This window comes from Pseudorca crassidens, chromosome 2, assembly GCF_039906515.1.
Source record: "Pseudorca crassidens isolate mPseCra1 chromosome 2, mPseCra1.hap1, whole genome shotgun sequence".
Taxonomy (NCBI): domain Eukaryota; kingdom Metazoa; phylum Chordata; class Mammalia; order Artiodactyla; family Delphinidae; genus Pseudorca; species Pseudorca crassidens.
This window is the reverse complement of record NC_090297.1, coordinates 61,121,155-61,146,316: the sequence shown is the minus strand read 5'-3', so window position 1 is coordinate 61,146,316 and position 25,162 is coordinate 61,121,155. Positions and strand designations below refer to the sequence as shown.

The following is a 25,162-nucleotide window of genomic DNA, read 5'->3' as shown; positions in this document are numbered from 1 at the left end:
AGGAGAAAAGCCATATGATCATCTAAATGGATGCAGAGAAAGCTTTCAACAAAATTCAACACCCATTGATGATAAAAACTCTGCAGAAAGTAGGCATAGAGGGAACTTTCCTCAACATAATAAAGGCCATATATGACAAACCCACAGCCAACATCGTCCTCAATGGTGAAAAACTGAAACCATTTCCACTAAGATCAGGAACAACACGAAGTTACCCACTCTCACCACTATTATTCAACATGGTTTTGGAAGTTTTAGCCACAGCAATGAGAGAAGAAAAAGAAATAAAAGGAATCCAAAATCGGAAAAGAAGAAGTAATGCTGTCACTGCAGGTGACATGATACTATACATAGAGACTCCTACAGATGCTATGAGAAAACTGTTAGAGCTAATCAATGAATTTGGTAAAGTAGCACGATACAAAATTAATGCACAGAAATCTCTTGCATTCCTATACACTAATGATGAAAAATCCAAAAGTGAAATTAAGAAAACACTCCCATTTACCATTGCAACAAAAAGAATAAAATATCTAGGAATGAACCTACCTAAGGAGACAAAATACCTGTAGGCAGAAAATTATAAGACACTGATGAAAGAAATTAAACATGATACAAATAGGTGGAGAGATATACCATGTTCTTGGACTGGAAGAATCAACATTGTGAAAATGACTCTACCACCCAAAGCAATCTACAGATTCAATGTAATCCCTATTAAACTACCAATGGGGGCTTCCCTGGTGGTGCAGTGGTTGAGAGTCCGCCTGCCGATGCAGGGAACACGGGTTCATGCCCCGGTCTGGGAAGATCCCACATGCCGCGAAGCGGCTGGGCCCGTGAGCCATGGCCGCTGAGCCTGCGCATCCGGAGGCTGTACTCCGCAACAGGAGAGGACACAACAGTGAGAGGCCCACGTACCGCAAAAAAAAAAAAAAAAAACTACCAATGGCATTTTTCACAGAACTAGAACAAAAAAAATTCACATTTTGTATGGAAACACAAAAGACCCCGAATAGCCAAAGCAATCTTGAGAAAGAAAAATGGAGCTGGAGGAATGAGGCTCCCAGACTTCAGACTATACTCCAAAGCTACAGTAATCAAGACAGTATGGTACTGGCACGAAAAGAGAAATATAGATCAATGGAATAGGATAGAAAGCCCAGAGATAAACCCACGCACATATGGTCACCTTATCTTTGATAAAGGAGGCGGAATATACAGTGGAGAAAAGACAGCCTCTTCAATAAGTGGTGCTGGGAAAACTGGATGGCTACATGTAAAAGACTGAAATTAGAACACTCCTTAACACCATACAGAAAAATTAACTCAAAATGGATTAAAGAACTAAATGTAAGGCCAGACACCATCAAACTCTTAGAGGAAAACATAGGCAGAACACTCTATGACATAAATCACAGCAAGATCCTTTTTGACCCACCTCCTAGAGAAATGGAAATAAAAACAAAAATAAACAAATGGGACCTAATGAAACTTCAAAGCTTTTGCACAGCAAAGGAAACCATAAACAAAACGGAAAGGCAACCCTCAGAATGGGAGAAAATGTTTGCAAATGAAGCAACTGACAACGGATTAATCTCCAAAACATACAAGAAACCCATGCAGCTCAATATCAAAAAAACAAACAACCAAATCCAAAAATCGGCAGAAGACCTAAACAGACATTTCTCCAAAGAAGTTGTACAGATTGCCAACAAACATATGAAATAATGCTCAACATCATTAATCATTAGAGAAATGAAAATCAAAACTACAATGAGATATCATCTCACACCAGTCAGAATAGCCATCATCAAAAAATCTACAAACAATAAATGCTGGAGAGGGTGTGGAAAAAAGGGAACCCTCTTGCGCTCTTGGTGGGAATGTAAATTGATAGAGCCACTATGGAGAACAGTATGGAGGTTCCTTAAAAATCTATAAATAGAACTACCATATGACCCAGCAATCCCACTACTGTGCATATACCATGAGAAAACCATAATTCAAAAAGAGTCATGTTCCGCAATGTTCATTGCAGCTGTATGTACAGTAGCCAGGACATGGAAGCAACCTAAGTGTCCATCAACAGATGAATAGAGAAAGAAGATGTGGCACATATATACAATGGCATATTACTCAGCCATAAAGAGGAATGAAAGTGAGATATTTGTAGTGAGGTGGATGGACCTAGAGGCTGTCATACAGAGTGAAGTAAGTCAGATAGAGAAAAACAAATACCGTATGCTAACACATATATATGGAAATTAAAACAAAAAAAGAAAAAAAGTGTTCAGAATAACCTACAAGATGGGAATAAAGTTACAGACCTACTTGAGAATGGACTTGAGGTTACAGGGAGGGGGAAGGGTAAGGTGGGACAAAGTGAGAGAGTGGCATGGACATATATATACTACCAAACGTAAAATAGATAACTGGTGGGAAGCAGACGCATAGCAGTGGGAGATCAGCTCGGTGCTTTGTGACCACCTAGAGGGGTGGGATAGGGAGGGTGGGAGGGAGGGAGATGCAAGAGGGACGAGATATGGGGACATATGTATATGTATAACTGATTCACTTTGTTATAAAGCAGAAACTAACATGCCATTGTAAAGCAATTGTACTCTAATAAAGATGTTAAAAAATTTATCTAGATGAGAAAAGAGTTTTAGTCTATATAATTCTTTATTAATATTTGCTTCTTCAAAAAGGACCTTTACAATGAAGAAATCTGGTGGACACTAACATCACCAATGGGATAAATTAACTTAATATAGCGCCTTATATAATACACCTTGAAGGATATTATATTATACTGTCTATGTAATATTAACTAATTATGAAGAAACATTCAGGCAAATTTAAATTGAAGGTCACTCTACAGAACAACTGGCCTGAACTCTTCAAAAACAGTCATATTATAAAATATCAAAGAAAAAAAAGGCAGAGGAAAGAAAACTAAAGAGACATGCAACTAAATTCATTGCATAATTTCTGGTTGGATCCTGGATCAAAAAAAAAAAGGACATTTTGAGACAATTAGGGAAATTTGAAGATGGATTATATATTAGAAATATTACAACAATGTTACATATTCGGAGTGTGGTATTATATTGTGCTTTGTTGTTATTAAGTGAAAATTCTCGTACTTAGGAAATACATCCTGAAGTATTTACTTGAGAACTATCTTGAGATCTGCAACCTGCTTTCAAATAACTGAGTTTAAAAAATTTGTATAATTATATAACTATATATAACATATATATACAAAACAACAAAAGAGAGAAGGAGAGAAAATGTGGCACACTATTTATAATTAATCTGGATAAAGTATATTCTCACAACTCTTCTGAAGGGTTGAAATTTTTCAAATTAAAAAGTTTTGGGGGGAAATTAAAACTGTCAATGTATTGTGAAACTGTCTAGGTACTGACATGAAAGAAAAACCCTGATTTAGTCAAAAAAACATAAAAAACAAATGAATATATATAAACAAATATGTGTGTATATATATGTATATACATACATATACATATATCATGATCAAATTTTATAAAAATTATATAAACATACATTTGTATACTAAAAAGAACAAACGATAGAAATTCTTGGAAACAGTGATGGGTCAAATGAATCAGGTTGTAAACTTAGTTGTCAGTATATATAAAGATATCTCATTCTTTTGCTTTTGATCATACTTTATGATGATTCTAAACAGATGAGTCATATGAAACTAGATCACAACCTGTTGCAGGTTAGGTTATTCAAGAGGCAGATTCTGAGATGGGGTACAGTGTGCAGGATGTTTATTAGAGCATGCCACGGGATTAACACCCATAGAACAAAGAAGGAAGCAAGGCTGTGGGACCAACGAAAGCTTCAGCCAACCCCACAGGGAACTCTGGAGCTAAAATGGCCCATGAGATCTGTCACTTGCTGTGCTGAAATAATCTCTAAATACTCCTACCTGGATCAGTCTTCAGATGCTCGCTGCCCTGGGAAAGGTGTCATCCTGGGCAAGGGGTTCTCTACAGCTGAAGCAGTACCTGCAGGGGTTGTGCACTGATGTAGGTCTGCAGACAGTACTCCCAGCAGCTCCACAACAACTTCCTTCCTTGAAGGAGGAACAGATGATGAATCTCCATGTTCATCACACAATTTGTCTTCTTTTGTTTCAGGATTTATATATTACTTTTTGAAAATTTGGTTTAAAACGTATGGATACCAAGGGAGGAAAGCGGGGGAAGGTGGTGGTGGTGATGGGATGAATTGGGAGGCTGGGATTGATATATATATATACCAATATGTATGAAATTGATAAAAAGAAGCTGCTGTATAAAAAAATAAAATAAGATAAAATTCAAATATAAAAAAACAAAATTTAAAAAATAAAGAAAAAAAAGAAAATTTGGTTTAGTTGAATTTGGGATTTTAACAAAATCAGCATGTTAATATAAGCTCCATCCTCTTTATTCATGGCCCTGGTACTGCATATGGGCTGTACATTTGTTCTTAAATTCTAATAATCCCTTAGTCTTTCTTAGGGTCTGCTATAGACTGAATTTTGTCCCCCCTAAAACTCATATGTTAAAGCCCTAACCCTCAGTGTGACTGTAGTGACTATATTTGGAGATAATGTCTTTAGGAGGTAATTAAGGTTAAATGAGGTCATAAGGATGAGACCCTAATCCAATAGGACTGGTGGCCTTACAAGAAGAGGAAAAGAGAGAAATCTCTCTCTCTCTCTCTCTCTTTCTCTTCGAATTCAAAGGAAGTCCATGTGAGGACAAAAGCAGCCATCTGCAAGCCAGGAAAAGAGCCTTCACCATAAACCAAACCCTTCCAGAAACTTGATCTTGGACTTTCCACCTTTCAGAACTATGAGAAACTAAATTTCTGTGGTTTAAGCTATGTAGTCTGTGGTATTCTTATGGCTGATACACGGCCAAAATGGAAGGTCAGATCCAAAACCTGCCAAATAATTAGACTAGGTAATTTACAGTTCTTAGAATGACATGCTTTCATGCATGGCATAATTGAATTCCAATAATAAGAGACTGTGCTGTATAGAAGACATGTCATTGTTCAGCTTCCTTTCTCTCTCTATGTCCCTAAATACTCCCATGATTGTTCAGTCTGAACTTTTATGCTTAGTTATCCTTAATTTTGCACTTGTTTCTGTTTAAATAATTCATTGAAATATGCTATATTTTTTTTTTACTTAGAATTGAGCTTATTTCGTTACGTTGCTGGTTTTTATCATCCTTGTGTCATCAGGAAGACAATAAAGTTCTCTAGGATTCTATCAACCAGACTGGTCCATTTTTCTTTACTTTACCCTGGGAAAGGTAAACCATTAGAAAAGGAAACTAAAGTTACAAAGAAAGGTTTCCAGTAACAGTAATAGTTCCCTCTTGGCCCGGTTACTTTGATTTTTCTTTTTAGAAGGAAAAAACGTCCTTGAAAAAAATCCATCCAAATTCACTTTTGCTTTTTTTGACCACAACTGAAAAAGCGCAAGTCAAAGTGTGGACACAGGTAAGGCTCCTCTTTCATGTTCCATTCAGTGAACACCAACTGTCTTTTATGGGATCAAATTCATAGTTTGGGGTTTATTGTTACTGGGCCTTGAGGAGTAGAACTAACCAGCCCAAGAGAATAAATTGGGAGATGTCATTAATTGAAGGGTATAAAGCAAAGGCATGTCCAAACGTAAGTTTATGTATTACATCCCTAGGCAGAAATCGAAATATGTGCTTTTTCAGATGTAACATTTTAATTGGCCTACCTGATGGAAGGTTAAATAAAATGTACCATAAACCTCATTACTACTCAATTGTCAAATACCCTGCCTGAAATATGACTAAAACTTGCAGTGAGCAGGTGCAACTCAGAATTATGAGAGATCTAAAAGTTCTCTTTAGCAACACTATTTGCAACATAGAATTTTAAGTGGTCCCCTTATACCAGATACAATCTGCTATTTTATCCAAGAGTTCTAAGTACAGAGATGGGTTTTGAAAATTCCTTTTCCATATAATAATCCATTTCAAATGCCCGCCTGGAAATTATCTGTGATAGTACATTTCTAATAAAATGCCACTGTTGAATGAAGCCTCGCTGCCTGGCACAAAAACAAAATACTATATCTTAGCATGAGGTTTGAAGATTTTTGGGGCATGAAATGGTTCCAAAAATGAGAGATTATCTTTCCCTATCCATCCCCCACAACGTCCCCAAAAACCCCTGTAAAGGATCATCCTGTCCATAACAAAGATAGAAGTATGAAGATGAATGTCATAGAATATCAGAAGCCATTGAAACTCTTCAAAATAAAGATGATATTCCAATAAAGATGAATTCAAAATTTGCCATGATTACGTTTTTTGGTTCTCTTCCATGCTACAGAGAATGAACTGCCCACACTTCCTCTTTATTTCTGCAGTTCAACTACGTGGTTACTGGTGGTTCCAATCATCCATGCCACTCTACAACCAGTAAAGAGAAATACCATAGCACATGCCATTATGCTACTGGAATTCCTGTCAACAAATGTTGATTGAGTCTCTACTTTGTGCCAAGACCATGGGAGATTAACCTAGTGAAAAAGACAAACCCTGCCCTTCAGAAACTCATTGTCTAGTGTGGAAGAGCACAGAAAAAGAAACAATTGTAATATTCTATGATAAGGATTAAAAATGGTGAAAATATAACATGCAACAGAAAAGCATAAGAGGGATATCTAACTCAATCTTGAAGGAAGGGTCAAGTTAAAAATCCATGAAGGAAGTACTAAGTTGAAACCTGAAGTGGAGTAAAGAACAGGATTTAAAAAAGGTAAAACTATGGCAAGCGCAATGCCCATGAAGTAAGACCAGGAGTGTCAAATTTTTAGAAATTCCACTGATTCACAGCTCGGTTTTCAAGGTGAGGTGGGAGGCATTGGTGAGACATAATACGAGAGTTACGTTTACAAGGTCATGGAAGACTTGCAAGCTGGCTTACAGACTTTGAATTTTATTTTAAAGGCGTGTGGAGCACAGAAAGATTTTAACCTGGGACGTCACAGGATCATGTTGGCATTCGGAACATCACTCTCGCTGAGATACGAAGAACAGATTGTTTTGAGGTACAATGGGAGGCCAAATAGCTGGTTACAAAAAGCCTATTGCAGCAACCCCGTTGCAATAGGATGAAGAAAAAGAGATGAATTTGAAAAATATTTAGGAGGTAGTTTTGACAGGTCTTAGTGATTATCCAATGTGGAAGATGAGGACCAAATAACAAAGAATAGAATCAAGTTTTTGGCATAAGAAATTGGATATGTTGGATAAGCAAACAAGGATGAGAAGGAAAGGGTGTGGAATCATGGAGGACTATTTTTATTGTTCATTTATTTATTTATTTATTTATTTTGATGTGTGCCCTGCCTTATAGATGCAGCCACCTAGGTAAAATTTACCTCCAGTAATAACTCTTTTTTTGGAGCAGTTTTTTGTTTTTTTTTAATTGTAGTATAATTGCTTTACAATATTGTGTTAGTTTCTGCTGTACAGTGAAGTGAATCAGCCATATGTATACACATATCCCCTCTGTCTTGGACCCCCCTCCCTCATCCCACCCATCTAGGTCATCACAGAGCACCGACCTGACCTCCCTGTGCTATACCGCAGGTTCCCACTAGCTATCTATTTTTACACATGGTAGTGTATTCATGTCAAATCTATTCTCCCAATTCATCCCATCCCCCCCTTTCCCCCTGTGTCCACACGTCCGTTCTGGAGGACTATCTTTAAAACAAGATTTATAGTTACAATTTCACTGAGAGATATGAAAACAAGGAGGAAATGGTTTAATGCAATAAGTTTGTAGGTGGGGTGGCAGAACTTTGAGGTAGTTTTAATCTGAGTTCTCTTTTCTTTATGAAGTCAGAGGCAAAGTCATCTGCTGAGAGGAAGAGAGACAGGAAGTATGGATGTTTAAAGAGAGTGCAGAAAAAGTGGTGTAGGATCCATTGAAGGAATTTTAGATGGGTTGAACCATTTGAGGTTAGAGATCATGAAGTTAACTGGCATTAACAGCAATCAAATGGCATTAAGAGCAATCAAATGGAATTAATTTTCAAAGTTGTGTGATTTTTTTTAGTAATGTTCAGCATTCTGGATAAAGAGAAGAAGTAACAAAAGAAAAAAATAGACTGATCTAAAGTTGGGGATTTTCTATATGGTTGAGACTTAAGAAAACAGGACAAGAGATCTGAAAATAAGAGCAAAGAAAAATTGTTTGAAGTGACAGACAATAGGGTTTAGGCTGGGTAAGGAAGAGAAAATGAGAGGGAGCTGACAGAGGAATAGTAAAGGATCAAGGGATTAGAGGTTCTGAGAACGTGAAGGACAAATCTAGTGGCAATATCAGAGGAAGATGCCAAAATAGGGAAAGAAAAGATAGGAAGATGTGGTCTAAGATTACAGTGTTTTAAATTAATATGTTTGGAATTGAGGCAGTGGCAGAGGATGACAAGCAGATGATGACACGCTCTAGGGAGTGAGTTAACAAAGGTTAAGATCCCTGAAGTTAAGGAGGTGAAATCACAAAGAGACAGGAATTGATGTACTATCCTTGTATATATTGAAGTTACTCAGGAGAGAAATAGGGTGAAGAAAAATATTATAAAGCCTGTGCCCAATTCTTCAAGGAATGGGGGGAAGTAACCAGTTAGTCAGGTGATAACATTGACAATTTGGGGTGGAGGATGGAGTGAGCCTTAATGTATCGAAGAGATTTTGTATGGAAGTGAAAGGGTAATGATCTGGAATTAAAACTTAGGATGTTCAGCATTAAACTACCAATACACCACAAACTCTGAGGCATGCTGGGGACAGGATGTAGAGGGTAGTGGTCTTCTATGAAGACATCTTAATCCTCTTGTCAGCAATTCTGAAGAAGACTGCTCTCATGAGCTTATTCAAATTTAATCACCATTTTGAATTAGACTTACTGTATTTATATTCGTGGATAATAAATCCTTCTCTCTCTCTTTTCAAAACTTGCTGGATTTTCATGGCATGAGTATCAGGGACCCTACATTACAGCGGCTGCACATCAATCTTGCATGAACCCTAACAAAAAAAGTGCACGTGCTAGCAGAAAGAAAGGACCACACGGTTTTCCCACCCAGGGACGGTCACCCTGATGTGTAATCAATCAACAGGAAAGGTGTGCCTTTTGCAAAGAACCTCCGAGAGGTCACTTTTCTAGGTGTGATCAATCTCCCCCATGCTGATCATGTTACAGCGATTACCACTCTACTCTAACAGCTTCTTCTCCAGGGAGAAACAAAACTGTGTCTGTAAACGTTTAGTATGGTGTATCCTGTCAGGTTAAATTACCTTGAAGCATAATTCACTGTAAATTCACCTCATAAGTAAAAAGCAATTGGAGATTTTAAAACACCATCAAAAAGCATTCTATTTGGGGTTGGAATTATGTTGTGCAATTACAAATGAACCATGCCAGTGACCCTCATCATCAGTAAGAGAGTCAGCATTTCTTTAGTTCAGCACGTAAGGAAAAAAAGAACACCTATGCTTTTTGGCTTGAAATGTTTTTGCTGGGCCAACAAAAATCTGTTCTTACGACCTTTGAAGAAGATAGAAAACTAACATTTAATGAGCATCTAATACATGTTAGGCTAATGCTTTACATGTATATACAAGACTCATAAGTACCACCTCCTTTGAAAAGTTTTCCTTAACGACCTCCCAAATCAGGGTATGATAGTTAATTTCTATGGGTCAACTTGACTAGACTAAGGTACCCAGCTATTTGGTTAAGCATTATTCTAGGTGTGTCTGTGAAGGTGTTTCCAGCTGACATTAATTTTGAATCAGTAGACTGACTAAAGCAGATTTCCCAACCCCCTAAGCAGATTGCCCGCCCCACAGTGTGCATGGGCCTCAGCCAATCTGTTGAAGGCACGAATAGAACAAAAAGGCTGAGTAAGGGAGAATTCAGTCACTCTGCCTATCTTTGAGCTGGAATATCAGTCTTCTCCTGTCTTCTGACTCAAGCTCAGAATAAGGCTTCTTATTCTTCTAAGCAGGAAGGCTTCCTGCTTCTCAGGCCTTTGGACTCACACTGGAACTAAATCATCAGTTCTCCTGGATCCACAGCTTATTAACTGCAGATCTTGAACTTCTTTTTTTTTTGGAGTTTTTTGTTTGTTTGCTTGTTTTGTTTGTTTGTTTTTTGGCCACGCAGCATGTGGGATCTTAGTTCCCCGACCAGGGATCAAAACCATGCCCCTTGCAGCAGAAGCACGGAGTCTTAACCACTGGACCACCAGGGAAGTCTGAGATCTTGGACTTCTTAGCCTCCATAATCATGTGAGCCAGTTCCTTGTAGTACATCTTATAATAAATAGTACAATACATATCCTATTGGTTCTGTTTCTCTGGAGAACCCTAACGTGCATGGTTAGTACCCCGTTATCTGTGCTCCTCATCTGCCCTGTGCCACACAGTTACATCTCCTTTATCTTGCTGTGTACTGTTTTTGCTTCTAGACTGTAGCTATTTGAGTGAGTCTTACTCATTGCACTATTGTGAGTGCCTAGAAGAGGATCTAGCACATGAGGGCTCACTGAATGGGATTAATTAAGTAATGAATACTCATATTACAGCCAATAGCTATTACTATTCTTCTAAGGAAACTAAATTTCAGAGTCATCAGATAATTTACACAAAGCCACATAGCTAATAAGCAGTAGAGTTGAGAACTGAACCTGGGAACATTGGACTTCAAAATCCTTGCAGATTTTTCTATACCACACTGCCTTTCTGCTTTACTTTTCAAAACATAATTCCTAAATAATTAAGTTTACTTTGATAATTAATTCCATTAGAATATTAGTGACATAGGGTATGGAATTAAAAAACTTTGGCCGTGGAGACAGGCTTCTGAATTAGAATCCTAGATCCTCTGCTTACTGAACAACTCTAAGCAAATTACCTAGCTACTCTGTGCCTCAGGTTCTTTATCCATAAAATAGGAATAATAGACAATCTTACCTATGAATATCAGTAGCCTACTGCCATAATAATGCTGTCTAACAAACCACTCTTAAACTTATCAGCTTAAAGAATAATTATTATCGCAGATCTGCAAAAAGGCTGGGGGCCAGCTGATCTATACTGGGCTTGGCTTCAGGTGGGAGTAGTTCTCGGCCTCTGGTGGCAGCAGCTGGGGCAGCTTTACTTCTTACTGCAGGTCTGTGGGTCAACTGAGGCAACTCTGCATGGAGCATCCTTCCTCCTTGCCAGGCAGTTTTCTCTTATGGCAATAGCAGAGGCACAGGAGGAAGAGTGAAAATACACAAGGCCCCTTAAGGCCTATGCTTGGGGCTGGCATGCTGGCCCACATGTAAGTGGGCCACGTAGATCAGCTGGCCAAGTCAAGGGGTGGAGAAATATGCTCCTCCCACAATGAGGCCATGGCAAGTATGTATTGAAGAACCAGACAGGAAGGAATTAAGAATCAGGCCAAAATTAGCTTACCACCCTATCTCTGAGGCCTGTTGTAATGAGGTAATAATCAATACATGTATCACACATAGACCAGAGCCTGGCACACATTAAGAGCTGAAGAAATGTTCTGAATGTCTGTCTGTATATTCAAAATGAGGTGGCCTCATGGAATGGCCCTGGCTCTGTCACTAACTAGCTATAAGATTATGATAAGTTACAGAGCTTCCCTGCTTTTTTTTTTTTCTTTTACCTACCACTTGAGTTTATAATAGCTGCCTCACTTTCTTCATTGTGTTGCTAAAAGGATCAAATAACATGTGGTGGCTGATCATGTTTCAAAAAGAATAAAACATCCTAGAAATGCAAAGTATAGTAGATGGCTACTTCTAGATAACCATTTGGTTAAGGTCAGTAAATCCCTCCAATTTTCAGTGGTAGGAAGCCATAGTTCTTATTTTATAGATGTGGTAAATGCTTCAAGGAACTAAAGTACTTCTTTTCTGGCCATAAATCCAAGTTGGCTGAGAAGGGATGGAATTAATGTTTCCATGGCAGCTGGGTCAAAAACTGAACACTGATAGTAAGGTTTATCATTCTTCAGCATGAAGTGGTTCACATTCAAATTCCTGAGGTTCAGGTAGTAAGGAAATCTCCAAGAAACTACATAGTCTCATCCAGGTATTCAGCTAACAAACCCCTAGGAGCCAGGAATACAAAGACGAAATGCCCACTGACTCCTCAGGGACTTACAGCTGTGGAGAGACTGTGAGAGCCCCATGTATCTCTGAGAACAAACTAATTATTCCGGCTTCACTGGATTCTAGGTGCCCACGTGCCATCATCTATCTACTGCCTACCCCCGCTGATAAGACAGAAGAAGAGAAAAACAAGAATTATGAAAGTTATGTCCAGAGAGAATGGGGTGGGTTGAAAGTGGCAGGAACAGGGGTTTCTGAGCAAGGAATAAAGGCAAGTTCTGAGACCACATATACACTCTATTCACTAAACCCAGGGCCAAGGCTCTACAGTTTTGCGAGCACATTCTCCTTCCTGCAAACTATTGTAATACACAGCTAACTGATTGCTCAAGTACTTTCTAGGAAGTTCTGTTCAAATAAGCCTTAGGAGACATAGCAGAATCTGCAGGAATGATGGAGACCACTGAGGTAGGGTTGAAAAAGCTCCTAACAACAGCCTAGAGGGCAAACAGGCACAAAGCATAGTGTTATAACACAAAGCAGTAAGTGCTAGGCAGTGTGAACATAAGAAGAAGAGTCCTCTAGTCAGAGTCTTCACAGAGGACACAGCATGTCTGCTGAGATGCTGAGATTTAAAGATGAGTAGAAGCTGGCCAAGCAGACTAGCAGATCTAAGGCATCTCAAGTAAAGATAGCAGGTGCAAAGGCATAGCACATGAGAAAACAGAATTCCTTTGAGAAAGGATTGTCATAGCATGTTCACAGGCAGTGTTTATATACAATCTAGAAAGCAATGGAAGGCTCCTGTCACCTCTCTCCCTGAAGCCTAGGATCTGGAGCAGTTATCTTAAAGCCTAAACATAGGCCTACAAAAAATAATGACAATACAATGTGGTACATGTTAAAATGGAAATATGTACAAAAGGTGGCAGCATAGAGAAAAGGTGTCTTGAAGTACGCTGGGGAATCAGGAATGCCTTTGAGTATTGTCTCATGCTCTTACAGAATTGCTGCTCTTCCCTCACTCAGCACTGTTAACTGAATCTGGCCCATCATGCCACCTTCCTTTTCACTCATGGAAACTCTTCCTTCCACCACCCTGAATCTAGCTTCCACTAGGCTCTCCCTCTTCCTGTAATCCCACCCTCTTCTCTGAACCCCATTTCCTACGCACAGATTTCAGTCTTTCCCATGCAGCTCCTAGAACTTGGAACTCAGGGAATTTGGCTAGATACCGGGAAGGAAATCACCTTAACACATCCACCATTCATTCTTTCAATATCTGTTTATTAATCACATGCCGTGTGCCAGGCATTGTTCAGGGATCGAGGATACAGCAGGAAGAATAACCAACTTCTCAGCTTCTATGGAGTATACATTCCAACATCTCTGTGCCTCAGCTATATTCTTCTAATCCAACTAGAAGCTCAGATAAATGTGGTATAATAGAAATCCGGAGTTAAGAACAGTGGGGTTACTAGGAGGTTAGGGGGGAAAAGTCTACCTCCTGGAGAAGCATGATTTAGAACATATTTCTAAAGAACAATGCCAGTGAAGTGTTATCATGTGGGTCAGTATATTTGCATTTTTCTCTCCTCATTTTCTCTGTTCCAACCTTCCAACTCATGATTTGTTTTTCCCTGATCTCTGTTCAAAAAAGCAGGATTTGGATTAAGACCTGCAATTTCTTCTACATTTTACTGTAAAGCAACATTGTTCTCTCCTACTGCTTTATCTTGAAGAACAGTCTGCAGTTTACCTTTTGGCAGCTAATTCTTTATATCTGCAGTTTAGTTCCTGAACTTATCATGTCACTCATTTTAAAAGCTTTAATTGATTTTTAGGAAAGGTAAGTGTGATCCATTCCATTTTCCACGTATACCACACTCCCCAATTATACCCAAAGAGTGGACCCATTTATGATTCCATTAAGTCTGGTCTTTATATATAAATGGAGTCACATCATATGCATATTTATGTTGCACTTAATTAACTTAAGTCCCAAGGACAGAGAGAGAGAGAAGTTAAACAGTGCAGGTAATTCCACTCACCATTCCACTCAAGGAACACATGCTCTGAATTAATTGTGAACAAGTTGTTTTCCTCAGTATCAGGTCTCATGTGCCTCTCAAAGAATGAATTTGATTTTGATGTTTAAAGATAGCATTTATTTTAACAACATTGCCTCCAAATGCAAGTCAACCACTTCATCTGCTCAACTGCAGAAACAATGCTCTATTCCAATGCTTACCATAAACCTGAAAGTTGTATCTATTGAGAAACTGTAGGCCAGTGTCCAAAATGATGTCTCCCTAATGTATTTCCAAAGATAATTTTGCTTTTTGTAACATTTGTCTTATATGTCTTAACCTCAGTCTAAAATAATACTTTATTCTACTGCTAAAGTGACATTGACCTAAGATCTCTGAGCTTTGTATGTCTGACCTAGTGTAGCAGATGCTGTCTGTGTCTTCCCACACGCTCTCTGCATTCGCCATTTCTGTACACATTTTCAAACGGCCACTGCCAGCATCTGCAACTACCTGAGGGCTTTCTCTGGACACCAAGGCCTGCTCCGTACATGCAGGGAGCAGGCCAGGAGTGTAAGGAAAATAATGAGCCTCAGAAGCATCCCATAACCAATGACTGACAAGAGATGGCAAGGAAGAGCTAACTCTGTGCGCGTATTTCACAGTGTACCCCCGAGACCCCCAAGTGGATTAAAGTAGAGTTGCTCAGAGTGGCAGCTTCTTAAAGGAGCCATTTATCTGGCTTTCTTTCCTTCCCTGTCCCTCTTCCCTACTCTCCTACAAGTATTTCCTAGAATCCCTGTTTAGAAACGAATTGCCCTTGAGTCCTTGTCTCAGGGTCTACTTCCGGAGGAACTCAAACCATGACATTGAGAATTCTTACCCGCAGCATCAGACTCTGAAAAATCATCAGTATGAACACTGGGTGACGTGTGTCCAACCCCTGAAGACACACCTCATGCCATCTCATGCATGCAGCTTGAGCTGGGCTCTGAATTCCACTGAATGCAGACTTACATGGCTCCTTTGTGTGGATCTTACCCCTAAACATCCCCAACCATTAACTCTTTGAGAATAAGACCCTGATTTTATATAATCTTTGTAACATTTCCCAACCCCTCTCCTAGAAAAATTCTAAACGAGGTAGTCGTAAAAAATTTGACATGAAGCAAATGAAACCAATTCTAATTTGATACCTGATGCCATTTACCCATGAAAAGAAAAAAGTCTGGAGCTTATTTGACTATGTTTTCTGTGGTTAGGGAGATATTTGGACTTTTCAGCAAGGGCATTGCTATCTATCCTGTCCCCTGTATCCAAAAGTTTAAAAGTTCACATTTAAAGTGTGTTGATCCCTGGGGACTGAGTTGAATAACTGTTGATAGAATTTACCACATGAACTAAGTTCTTTTTAAGTTTTATACTTAGTACTTTCCTTGGGGTTAGGAACCTTTAAATGCGGTGCATATACTCACATAAACCAAGTTAGATACATTAGTAAAACTCCATATTAAATGAGAAAAAAAATTCTGTTATTTCTAGATAGGAGGAATCCAGGATTCCATAAAACTTCACTCTCTAAAAGATAGGTATGTTCAGAGTTTCCTTCCTGGAATAAAGCTTGAGGCTAAAAGTTTGAAGGAGAAATACATAGGAAATATATTTTTAGAGCAAACAAAAATATAATACTCTACTATAATGTTGTTAAATGTGTCTGAGAGACTGTGGATTTTTATTGTAAAGGAAAATGATTCAAATGTATTTCTCAATAGTGCCATGTTTCCTCTTAAACTGTATTTTGAGGCAAATTTTTCTGTGGAAGTTTAAGATTTTAAGATGTGCAGATTTTTACCTCAAACGGTTATTACGGTGATTTGATGTGAAGTAGGATTAGTTGCTTCTCATTATGGTTCTTAACAAATATCTCATTAACTGGACACCCCAGTTATAGTCTCTAAAATATGTACATTATATTTTAATCAGAGCCATCTCCTTTTGTTCCTGGAGGGCTGTGAGTGTTCTTTCCTTACCACTCCTCTGTGCTGAACCATTCTGTATGCCAACTGACGTGGAGTGTTCTTGGAAGCCTCAGGACCCCAAATGACTGATCTGGAATATATTGTATTTTTCCAGCAGTGACATTTGGGCCTCTAGCTTGTTCCCTGGCTAGGGTCTGAGAGCAATCCACACACAGGGCTGCCTTAGGCTTGGGGCAGAGTCAGCCTGTTGAGTTTCTGCCTCTAAATGTTATTTATCACCGATTCTCTTCGGATAACCAGCAATTGTTAATTTTCTGTTTAAGAAATAAAACAAAATGTGTATTTCAGCAGAATAATAAAAACACAGAATCTGATCCTACTGATTTTATGTAGACTCTAAAACCTTTTTTTAGGGAATAATTATTTCATGTTCAGATTAATATAATGCAAAAAAATAGTCAGCAATATTCATACTCAGTGGAGACATGATCCGTCTCATTCAAATTACAGAAAATAATTTCTAAATTACTGTAAATCATAAGAATATATGCATAGAAGACACTAAAAAGGCCTTTTTCTTTTTTCTAATGTTTCACCCATGCAGGATTATATCTCATTTCTTTGAGAACAGCCCTTTGGTGCTTATTACTGTGCTGTCTCTGAGAGCCAAATCGCCTGACTTCTGTTATAATGAGCCCTAAAGAGAGAGAGAAAGAGAGAGACACAAAGGATTTTAACGGGAGGATATCTTGTTGTTAGAACCAATAAAGCTAAAGCAGTCCTAGAATGATAAATTATTTTAAGTTTCATCCTTTGCAGAACAACAATTTGAAGAACACACTAACATCTTAAAACACTGATCTTCCTGCTTATAATCCCAAGCAGAAGTCTTTAGATATTGTGAAGGCTCATTAATATTTCATTACCACAGCACAGGCAGCTATATAGAAATCTATCAGTTGTTGATGTTTTTGAAGCACTGATGGGCAGTCTGCAGGGAAAATCAAGTAAAAAAGCTAACCCTGAATTAAAAGGTATGAAGATCACTCTCATGTTTATGATGAGTAAAATTCAAATAAAACTACACACACACGTTTCGTAGTTAATATTAGCAAAAGTACACTAAAATTCTCTGAGACTAGTTTGGTACACGGACAAAAATAAATAGACTGGCCCTAGAGATTACACAACAGCAGGATGGCACCAGGATATTTGTTTCTCTGAATGGCAAACTGTCAACTGAAGCCTAAATCTGCGTTCGCTTCATGAATTATAGCTCATTAAAACCAATCATTTTTTTAAACCAATCATTTTAATCAAATTCATAATCAATATCTGTCAGTGAGATGGTATTTTGTACAGTGATCAAAGTCTAGCCATTGAGATGATCATATGGCTTTTCTCCTTCAATTTGTTAATATGGTGTATCACATTGATTGATTTGCATATATTGAAGAATCCTTGCATTCCTGGGATAAACCCCACTTGATCATGGTGTATGATTCTTTTAATGTGCTGTTGGATACTGTTTACTGGTATTTTGTTGAGGATTTTTGCATCTATGTTCATCAGTGATATTGGCCTGTAGTTTTCTTTTTTTGTGGCATCTCCGTCTGGTTTTGGTATCAGGGTGTTGGTGGCCTCGTAGAATGAGTTTCGGAGTATTCCTCCCTCTGCTATATTTTGGAAGAGTTTGAGAGGATAGGTGTTAGCTCTTCTCTAAATGTTTGATAGAATTCGCCTGTGAAGCCATCTGGTCCTGGGCTTTTGTTTGTTGGAAGATTTTTAATCACAGTTTCAAATTCAGTGCTTTTGATTGGTCTGTTTATATTTTCTAATTCTTGGTGGCTCAGTCTCGGAAGGTTGTGCTTTTCTAAGAATTTGTCCATTTCTTCCATGTTGTCCATTTTATTGGCATATAGTTGCTTATAGTAATCTCTCATGATTCTTTATATTTCTGCAGTGTCAGTTGTTACTTCTCCTGTTTCATTTCTAATTCAATTTATTTGAGTCTTCTCCCTTTTTTTCTTGAAGAGTCTGGCTAATGGTTTATCAATTTTGTGTATCTCCTCAAAGAACCAGCTTTTAGTTTTATTGATCTTTGCTACTGTTTCCTTCATTTCTTTTTCATTTATTTTTGATTTGATCTTTATGATTTCTTTCCTTCTGCTAACTTTGGGTTTTTTCTGTTCTTCTTTCTCTAATTGCTTTAGGTGCAAGGTTAGGTTGTTTATTTGAGATGTTTCTTGTTTCTTGAGTTAGGATTGTATTGCTATAAACTTCCCTCTTAGAACTGCTTTTGCTACATCCCATAGGTTTTGGGTTGTCATGCTTTCATTGTCATTTGTTTCTAGGTATATTTTGATTTCCTCTTTGATTTCTTCAGTGATCTCTTGGTTATTTAGTAGTGTATTGTTAGCCTCCATGTGTTTGTACTTTTTACAGATTTTTTTCCTGTAATTGATATCTAGTCTCACAGCATTGTTATCAGAAAAGATAATTGATATGATTTCAATTTTCTTACATTTCCCAAGGCTTGATTTGTGACCCAAGATATGATCTCTCCTGGAGAATGTTCCATGAGCACTTGAGAAGAAAGTGTATTCTGTTGTTTTTGGATGGCTGTCCTATAAATATCAAATAAGTCCACCTTGTTTAACGTATCATTTAAAGCTTGTTTCCTTATTTATTTTCATTTTGGATGATCTGTCCATTGGTGAAAGTGAGGTGTTAAAGTCCCCTACTATGATTGTGTTACTGTTGATTTCCCCTTTTATGACTTAGCATTTGCCTTATGTATTGAAGTGCTCCTATGTTGGGTGAATAAATATTTACAATTGTTGTATTTTCTTGGATTGATCCCTTGATCACTATGTAGTGTCCTTCCTTGTATCTTGTAACATTCTTTATTTTAAAGTCTATTTTATCTGATGATTGCGCTACTCCAGTTTTCCTTTGATTTCCATTTGCATGGAATATCTTTTTCCATCCCCTCACTTTTAGTCTGTATGTGTCCCTAGGCCTGAAGTGGGTCTCTTGTAGACAGCATATATATGGGTTTTGTTTTTGTATCCATTCAGCCAGTCTATGTCTTTTGGTTGGAGCCTTTAATCCATCTATATTTAAGGTAGTTATCAATATGTATGTTCCTACTACCACTTTCTTAATTGTTTTGGGTTTGTTATTGTAGGTCTTTTCTTTCTCTTGTGTTTCCTCCCTAGAGAAGTTCCTTTAGCATTTGTTGTAAAGCTGGTTTGGTGGTGCTGAATTCTCTTAGCTTTTGATTGTCTGTAAAGGTTTTAATTTCTCCTTCAAATCTGAATGAGATCCTTGCTGGGCAGAGTAATCTTCGTTGTAGGTTTTTCCCTTTCATCACTTTAAATATGTCCTGCCACTCCCTTCTGGCTTGCAGAGTTTCCACTGAAAGATCCGCTGTTAACCGTATGGGGATTCCCTTGTATGTTACTTGTTGTTTTTCCCTTGCTGCTTTTAATATTTTTTCTTTGAATTTAATTTTTGATAGTCTGATTAATGTGTGTCTTGGCATGTTTCTACTTGGATTTTTCCTGTATGGGACTCTCTGTGCTTCTGGGACTTACTTGATTGACTATTTCCTTTCCCATGCTAGTGAAGTTTTAAATATAATCTCTTCAAATATTTCCTCAATCCCTTTCTTTTTCTCTTATTCTTCTGGGATCCCTATAATTCGAATGTTGGTGCATTTAATGTTGTCCCAGAGTTCTCTGAGACTGTCCTCAATTCTTTTCATTCTTTTTTCTTTATTCTGGTCTGCAGTAGTTATTTCCACTATTTTTTCTTCCAGGTCACTTATCCGTTCTTCTGCCTCAATTATGCTGCTATTGATCCCTTCCAGCGAATTTTTAATTTTATTTATTGTGTTGTTCGTCATTGTTTATTTGCTCTTTAGTTCTTCTAGGTCCTTGTTAAACGTGTCTTGTATTTTCTCCATTCTATTTCCAAGATTTTGGTATCTTTACTATCATTACTTTGAATTCTTTTTAAGGTAGACTGCCTACTTCCTCTTCATTTCTTTGGTCTGGTGGGTTTTTACCTTGCTCCTTCATCTGCTGTGTGTTTCTCTGTCTTCTCATTTTGCTTAACTTACTGTGTTTGGGGTTTCCTTTTTGCAGGCTGCAGGCTCATAGTTCCTGTTGTTTTTGGTGTCTGCCCCCAGTGGGTAAGGTTGGTTCAGTGGGTTGTGCAGGATTCCTGGTGGAGGGGACTGGTGCTTGTGTTCTGGTGGATGAGGCTGGATCTTATCTTTCTCGTGGGCAGGACCACATCTGGTGCTGTTTTATGGGGTGTCTTCGACCTTAATATGATCTTAGGCAGCCTCTCTGCTAATGGGTGGGGTTGTGTTCCTGTCTTGCTAGTTGTTTGGCATATGGTGTACAGCACTGTAGCTTGCTGGTAGTTGAGTGGAGCTGGGTCTTAGCATTGAGATGGAGATCTCTGGGAGAGCTTTTGCCATTTGATATTACGTGGAGCCGGGAGGTCTCTGGTGGATCAATGTCCTGAACTCAGCTTTCCTACTTCAGAGGCACAGTTGTGACACGTGGCCAGAGAACCAAGACCCTGTCATCCACATGGCTCAGAATAAAAGGGAGAAAAAAAAGGAAAGAAAGAATAAAATAAAGTTATTAAAATAAAAAAATTGTTAAAAATAAAAAAAAATTAAAAAGAAAAAAATAAGAGAGCAACCAAACCAAAAAACAAATCCACCAATGATAAGCGCTAAAAACTATACTAAAAAAAAAAAAAAAAAATGACAGACAGAACACTGGAACAAATGGTAAAAGCAAAGCTATACAGACAAAATCACACAAGGAAGCATACACATATACACTTACAAAAAGAGAAAAAGGAAAAAATATATATATATATCTTTTGGGAAGTCTGAATTCTTCAGCCAGTGCTCAGTATGTGTTCTGTAGGAGCTGTTCCACACGTAGATGTATCTCTGATGTATTTGTGGGGAGGAAGGTGATCTCCACATCTTACTCCTCCACCATCTTGAAGGTATCTCTCCATTTATAATTCTGTTTATTTGAGTCTTCTCCCTTTTTTTCTTGATGAGTCTGGCTAATGGTTTATCAATTTTGTTTATCTTCTCAAAGAACCAGCTTTTAGTTTTACTGATGTTTGCTATCGTTTCCTTCATTTCTTTTTCATTTATTTCTGATCTGATCTTTATGATTTCTTTCCTTCTGCTAACTTTGGGGGTTTGTTGTTGTTCTTCTTTCTCTAATTTCTTTAGGTGTAAGGTTAAGTTGTTTATTTGAGATGTTTCTTGTTTCTTGAGGTAGGATTGTATTGCTATAAACTTCCCTCTTAGAACTGAGAAAAACAAATACTGTATGCTAACACATATATATGGAATCTAAAAAAATGGTTCTGAAGAACCTAGGGGCAGGACAGGAATAAAGATGCAGACATAGAGAATGGACATGAGGACATGGGGAGGGGGAATGGTAAGCTGGGACGAAGTGATAGAGTGACATGGACATATATACACTGCCAGAAGTAAAATAGCCAGTGGGAAGCAGGCACATAGCACAGTGAGATCAGCTCGGTGCTTTGTGTCCACCTAGAGGGGTGGGACAGGGAGGGTGGGAGGGAGACGCAAGAGGGAGGGGATATGGGGATGTATGTATGTGTATAGCTGATTCACTTTGTTATACAAAAGAAACTAACACACCATTGTAAAGCAATTATACTCTAATAAAGATGTTTAAAAAAATTAATATATATTAAAAAAACAGGCTAGCCATTGAAACCAAAATACTTGTCCTCAAGTAAGAAAGATTAGATGTCTAGGATACTCACGGGAAAGAAACAAATACTCCTCCAATATCCCACCCCGTTTCTTTGGTCTCCAACCCTAAAGAAAAGACAGACCCTTTCTGTGTTACGTGGCAGAAAGGAATGTGGGCAAATGGCAACTAAGTGATAAAACAAGCTAAAGTATCAATAGTAATGAAACAAGATTTATGAACATACTAAAATAATTCATCTTGGAAAGGGAAAATTGAAGGTCTTGATAAAGAAAACCTATGGTTTAAAGGTTTAAAAGCTATGAGTTCAATCTGAAAAAAATTAAATCTACGGAAGATGCAAACTTACAAACTGGGCTTTTATCTCTAAAAACCATGATACAAACAAGGAGTAACAACTACTATGCCCAGCCTCTGAAGAACTGCACCCTCATAACCATCTCCCCATTTCTTACCCCTCCATTCCCTGTTCTCTGCATAGAGAAATAGGGACTATTGAATATATATCAAAAGTATTATTTATAATGTTTTTTCTTAATCCAAATGAAAAGCTACGTGAGTATTAAGGCACATTTTCCCCCCACTGGTGTAAGTTTAACTCACAAAAATCCAGGGGAATGCACAATAATTTTTGTCATTGATCATGACACCAAGTAGTCTATGAACTGAGAAATTTGGTAGCTATATTCCCTGGAATATGTCCATATTCCTAGAGCTACACTTGTTACATAGAGAGGAGTATCACCCCAGTGATTTGGATTAAGTGTGTGATAGAATTTTGTATTCTGGTGCACAGAACTGAAATATGATCTTCAGTCTCACACAAAGCAACTGCATATGGCAGATTAATGTCAAAGATTCTCTGAACAAGCTAAGTTCATCATCAGAATTTTTCTCCAGGACTGAGTTATGACCTAATATATTTCCCTGTAGTATCCCAAAGAGATGAGAAAAGATGGCTGGAAATATTATATAATGCTCATAGAAGAGGTGTTCTTTCCCATTATTTAGAAAAAAGCAAGGAAAAGATTTGCTAAACCATCATTTCCAGATAGCAGTCTACTGTGTGACCAATGAAACTCACCTAACTTATTTTGAAGTAGACCATACTTTGAATGTCATTTTAACATATTGATATGATCAGATACATACATTACCAAAGCCTTAAACCCCTCGCTCACTTTGTATATAGTCATCACACACAGCAACCTAAGAATTTTGTGGGTGAGAACAGAGTATAAATGAGGCCACAGTTACGGTTTTGATTTCTATGTGAACCCTCTAACTTGGTTCTGTTATATGACCAAAAACTATATTCTTTATAGTGACAAAGTTCATGCTGTTGGTCTCAAGCTGAACCAGTGTGGGTAGCTCAGTGTAAACTAGATCAGTGGTACCTTCATTTAGCTCTGCCTCAAAATTGTTATCTTTGTTTTTTTTTGTTGTTGTTGTTGTTTTGTTTTTTTGCCCCGCCGCTCCACGGCATGCGAGATCCTCCCGGACCGGGGCACGAACCCGTGTCCCCTGCATCGGCAGGCGGACTCTCAACCACTGCACCACCAGGGAAGCCCTGTTTTTTTGTTCTTTAAGTCACCCAATCTTCTGAATCCTAATCTCTGAGATGATTCTAATACAGGCATTCATTAGCACTTAGGAAATATTAGGCTAGACTGATACTTAATTGAGGGGGGCAAAAGGAACCCAAACACCAAAAGGCAGTGGGTCAGTCAAACCATTTTCAGACACCATGTACTACCCCACCAAATAATGATGCTCTCTGTTCCTAGTTTAGTAACATAGACCTTGGAAGAGTTTTCAAGCAAGAAGTAGCTCATTATCTAGAAATCATGAAGTCCCTCCCTAACTAAGCTAAGTGGCCCTCATCTGCACCTTGAGAGCACATCTGTCATTAAAGTTGCTAAAATGTATTTTGATGTTCTATTCACGTTTCTGATTTTTCAATTACCTTATCTTCCAAAGTCCTTGAGAGTAAGGAGAATTTTTAATTCCTCTTGGGGCCTACTATAGAATTTTGCACATGTCCTCAATATATTTTTTTGGTTCTGAAATGAACTAGACTACTGAAAGAAGACTCATGCTCACACACTATCTCTTACATCTCAACGAAGACCTCTTTGGTCTTCAATTTCCTCATGAAGGTGCTATACTAAATGATTTCTCCAGCTTTCATCTCTCAGCTACTATATATTCACATATCATGAATTGAAAAAGGCTAGATGAATAAGACTCCACTCTTAAGAAAAGAAGGATGTCTTCATTTCTTCATAATCAATTTATGTTTGACACAAATCCTGATTATTTAACCCAGCCACAGAACTGAGCAATTTCTGAGGAAACTTGTGTTCTATATGCCAAGAATCAAAAATATTCATGTCAACTTTAGAATCTTGTGGAGACATGAATTATACATATTATCTTTCACTTAATGTTGATCAACCACCCATCTGACTTTTGGGGGTACGTATTACCAGAAACGGTTTGAATGTGCTCCAAAAGAGCTGGAATCTTAATATTGAGGAGAAAAGAGAGTAACTCAAAAACCACTTTGCCAAAAACTTTATGGTTGAAATTATAGCCTAAGGAGATTTTTAAAGACCCCTTCAGTGTCCCTTTCAGGTTTTTAAGCAGATGCAACCTAAAATTACTCAAATATTTACATTTATGTCAATGACTTTAATCCATTTTGTCACTCAATTGTATAAAGCTATCTTCTACAAAATAGTATACTGGTACTTTGAAATAAATTGATTTTTTAAAATGGACATGGATAAAAAAGCTACAGATGGGGTTCTCATATACAGTTGTTTGCTCGGTAGATGGAATATTGAATCCTTCACCCATTAAATGTATCCTCACCACAGATTTGCTGCACCTGCTATTTTACATCTCAGTATATTTCATACTGAATATTTATGGTCCTTTCAAATTAATATGGAGACAGACTAAATGGTCAGAAACGGTCCAATGCTGACATCTACTGGATATACAAATGGATGCATTTGACTGTCAAAAGAATCCACATAGTCTAAAGTGTAAAGTAAAAGTATAAGACACATAAAGCAAAACTTACTTTGCTTTACTTAATAAATATATATGCTGGTTCTCTATAAATCC

At 37.9% G+C, this 25,162-nt stretch overlaps 1 long non-coding RNA gene across 3 annotated transcripts in view; it reads right to left on the bottom strand.

Moving 5' to 3' along the window:
• LOC137218870 (uncharacterized) overlaps window positions 1-25,162 on the bottom strand; it is a 242,407-nt gene that overhangs the window by 118,321 nt on the left and 98,924 nt on the right. For 2 of the 3 annotated variants that reach the window (XR_010940900.1, XR_010940902.1), the window contains exon 5: window positions 3,975-4,114. The exons of the other annotated variant lie outside the window; for it this stretch is intronic. This is a non-coding gene — a long non-coding RNA (uncharacterized lncRNA). Of the gene's footprint in view, window positions 1-3,974; window positions 4,115-25,162 lie in introns of those variants that run through there. 3 annotated transcript variants of the gene reach the window in all.